This window comes from Chrysochloris asiatica, unplaced genomic scaffold (genome assembly GCF_000296735.1).
Source record: "Chrysochloris asiatica unplaced genomic scaffold, ChrAsi1.0 scaffold00011, whole genome shotgun sequence".
In the NCBI taxonomy this organism is placed as follows: domain Eukaryota; kingdom Metazoa; phylum Chordata; class Mammalia; order Afrosoricida; family Chrysochloridae; genus Chrysochloris; species Chrysochloris asiatica.
Genome location: NW_006408529.1, coordinates 3,875,981 through 3,879,836, shown reverse-complemented (window position 1 = coordinate 3,879,836; position 3,856 = coordinate 3,875,981). Strand labels below are relative to the sequence as shown.

The 3,856-nt window shown below is 37.2% G+C and overlaps 1 pseudogene; it reads left to right on the top strand.

Moving 5' to 3' along the window:
- Nucleotides 1-1,096: 1,096 nt before the first annotated feature.
- On the top strand, nt 1,097-1,574 carry LOC102824391 (annotated as a pseudogene).
- Nucleotides 1,575-3,856: the final 2,282 nt, after the last annotated feature.

Below are 3,856 nucleotides of genomic sequence, written 5' to 3'. Positions count from 1 at the left end.
CACTGATCACAATTTGCAATTTTCAGTTATTTTTTCACTTCACTGTTTTTTCTGTTACTTTAGCTAGTTTTCATTAAGATCAATTTTCAGAGTCTCTTCAGACATCATTCTTGTCTTTTCCTTCTCTCAGTCTTTTTAAAATCCTCTCATTTATATCAATAGCATGTCCTTGATATCTTCCCACAACTCTTCTCATGTTCAGTCTTGAGATTGTCTGTAAATTATGGTAGTATGTACTCAAGTTTGTAATTTAATTCTCATACATTTGTTTTAATTTTATCCAGTTAAAAGGTTTTTTTTTTTACCATTTTTTATTGTGAATTGGGTGAAAGTTTACAGGACTAATTATCTGTTTTGCTTTCAATGATTCCTACACATTTTGTTTCATCTCATTGATCGCAATCTGCTCCATATATCACTTATTCAACTTTCTCTCTCTATTTCCTGTTTCCATTACTCCTTATTTCCTCATCTTGTTGAACCATGTCCTGGGCTTCCCTTCATCTAAAAAATTTGAACTAGCACATGATCAATTTATGATTTGCTCCACAGTCAGCCTTTGGCCTCTTCTTCAATGAGGATTCTAATTTTTTTCTGTGCCTTTTGTCAAACAAATGTAAGTAATTTTATTCCAGAACCCATCCAATAAATTCCACATTTATAATTATTAGTTGCACTGTTTACATAATAACAATGAATGAATCATTGGTCTTATGTTATTCTGTCATACAATCTCCAGTATCTTTTCTACCACCAAAGTCATATTTATCAAATATTGATCCATATTCTTTGTTTCCAACTTTCCCATTCCAATCACCAATAATTACTATTGTACCTTGATTTCATATTAGGTCAATTTCAGAATAGACAACTTAGTACCATAAATTTTCTAAAAGAAAATTATAGGAGAAATGACTTGTGATTTGATTTCAAAGATGTTTTAAATATGAGACTAAAAGCAGAATCCATGAAAGAAAAGTACATTGTTTAAATGTTCTTATTTGTGAAAGACATTGTCAAATAAAATGAAAGCTAGGTAGTCAATAATAAACTTTAAAAAATCATTTATTGGTGACCTTGAACACTAAGGACAGACATGGCATTGGTCTGGAGGCTGTGTGTCGTCTGCCATGCTCAAGGAGCCTGAGCTGTTTCTCCAAACTCCAGTGATCAGACCTGCTGTTGTCTCAGCATTTCTCCAGGACTGGTCTACTCCAGGAGTATAGCACATTCACCTATCCCCCAGCCACTGTTCTGGTTCCAAGTCTGCATCTCTGCTTTGGACTGGTGAGAGGGTTGTCAGTGTTTTGCTCCTGGGCCGGCTTCCAGCTGCTTATTTGAATCCTTGCTCTGCAATGGACTACTCTCTAGCTGCAGTTCTCACTCTCCATGGTCACTGGAGTCTGGGACAGGTTGTTACTGACAGTATCAATGAGGATGCACCACAGGCTGGCCTCCTGGCACTCTCGGCTCTAACCTTTGCTGGTCTGTGCTATTTCAGCTATCATGATGTAGACATCTGCAAAGTTGTTGTCATGCTGTTGGAAGCTCTGGTTTTTTACTTAGTCCCTTAAAAAATGATTATGCACCTCTTTGCCTCTGCTCAGTCATCCCATTCAACTATCAATAAGGAGGAAATAACAGATGTCCATTGGTGAAACAACCCTCTTCTAATCATTTGATTCTTTTCATAATTTAATCTTGGAGAAAAAGGTTTGAGATGAATTAATATTCACAGAATAGCGAGATTGGCTTCCATATTCTGGTGAGATCATGAGATTGTTCCCTAGCTTTTTAGAAGACTCACAGTGAGACAAAACATTGTATGAGTGTGTACCTTTTACTTTATCAATCTCTTAATGGAAATTCAACTTGTCGCTATCCGCATATTACGACGATACCTATTTGATATTTGTTCTAGGAATGATAGACAATGGGAAGTCTGTTAACTCATAAAGATTTTGCAGAAAATTTTCGACTGTCTTAAGTTTTGGAAACATCTTCATCTGTTGTTTTTATGCTCTTCTGTCGATGGGTACATGTCCAAGTGAAACTTTAAAATGAGGAAATGTCTCACTAACTTCTGAATTTCAGGAGGCAATGCTTGGAGAATGTTTGAATATAGAGAAGTTCCATTCCTTGTATTAAAATATAGATTGCAAACTGAGACATATCCTTCAAATGTCCTTAAATAATCTGCTTTCAAATATAAAACTGTAATTTTCTTACTTTGGGCATCTCTAATGTGAAAATGTATTCTAAGAAAACAAAAAATTGAAAAATAAAATGATACTTAATAAAAAAAATAATTTATCTAACAATGGATTTATGTCCAGAATATACATACAAATAAATAGTTCCTGACTTTCTATAATAACCATATACAAACAATCCAATTGTTATAAATTGTGTCTATACCACACAAAAAAATGAATTGTAATCTCTAACCCCTATAACTATGAATGTAATGCCATTTGGAAATAGGAGCTCTGGTAGCGTATTGGTTACAAATCGGGCTGTGAACTGTAAGGTCACCAGTTCGAAACTACCAGCTCCTCCACCGGAGAAAGATAAGGCTTTCTGCTCCTGTAAAGATTTACAGCCTCAGAAACCCTGTTCAGGGTCGCTATGGGTCGGAACCGACTCCACGGCACTTAACAACAACTTATGTTATTAAAGGCGCTTTGGTAACATAGTGGTTATGAGTCGGGCTGTTAACTTCAAGGTCAGCAGTTGGAAACTATCAGCTGTCCCTTGGGAGAAAGATGAGACTTTCTGCTCCTGTAAAGATTTACAGCCTTGGAAAACCTACATAGGGTCACTATGAGTCAGAACCAACTCCACAGCACACAATCACCACCACTAGTTATGTTACTAAGGCTCTATTTGTGTAGTTGTTGTTCCAACTCATAGTGACCTTGTTTGTATGGGATTTCTTTAAATTTTAGCAGGAGCAGTAAGACTCAGCATTCTCCCATGAACCACCAACCTAGTGGTTTATAGTCAATTGCTTAGTTCTATGAAGCCACAATTTATCCTATATTATTATAGTTGTTGTTGTTGTTAAGTTCCTTCTCGTCTATTCCAACTCAACAACTGTTGTTGTTGTTAAGTGACTTTGAGTCGGTTACAATTTATAGTGATTCTGTATAGAGTTTCCAAAGAACGGCTGGTGAATCTGAAATGCTGCTCTGTGGTTCAAACTGACCTTGCAGTCCACTGCTTACTCTACAGCGCCACACTAAGATTTCCATATTATTGTAGTTGTTTTTGTTGTGAAGTGCCATCAAGTCATTCCTATTCATAACGGCTCTGTATAGTGTTTCCGAGAAGTGACTGGTGAGTTTGAACCACTGACTATGCGCTCCAGTGCTTTATCCTACAGCACCACACTAGGACTCCATAGTTATTGTTGTTGTGAGGTGCCATTGAGTCAGTATCAACTCATAGTGACCCTATGCACAACAGAATGAAACACTACCTGGTCCTGGGCCAACATCACAATTGTTGCCACACTTAAGACCATTGATGCTGCTACTTTGCCAATCCATCTTACTGGGGGTCTTCCTCTTTTTCTCTGACCCTCCACCTTACCAAACATGATATTCTTCTCCAGTGACTGGTCTCTCCCGACAATATGTCTGAAGTGTGAGAGATGAAGTCTGCCCAACTTGGCTTCCAAGAAGCACTCTGGCAGTACTTCATCCAACACAGATCTGTTTGCTCTTTTGGCAGTCCATGGTACTTTGAATATTCTCCTCAAACACCATAATTCAAATGCATCAATTCTTCTATGATCTTCCTTATTTACTGTCCAACTTTCACATGCATATGAGGTTATTGAAAATACCAAGGC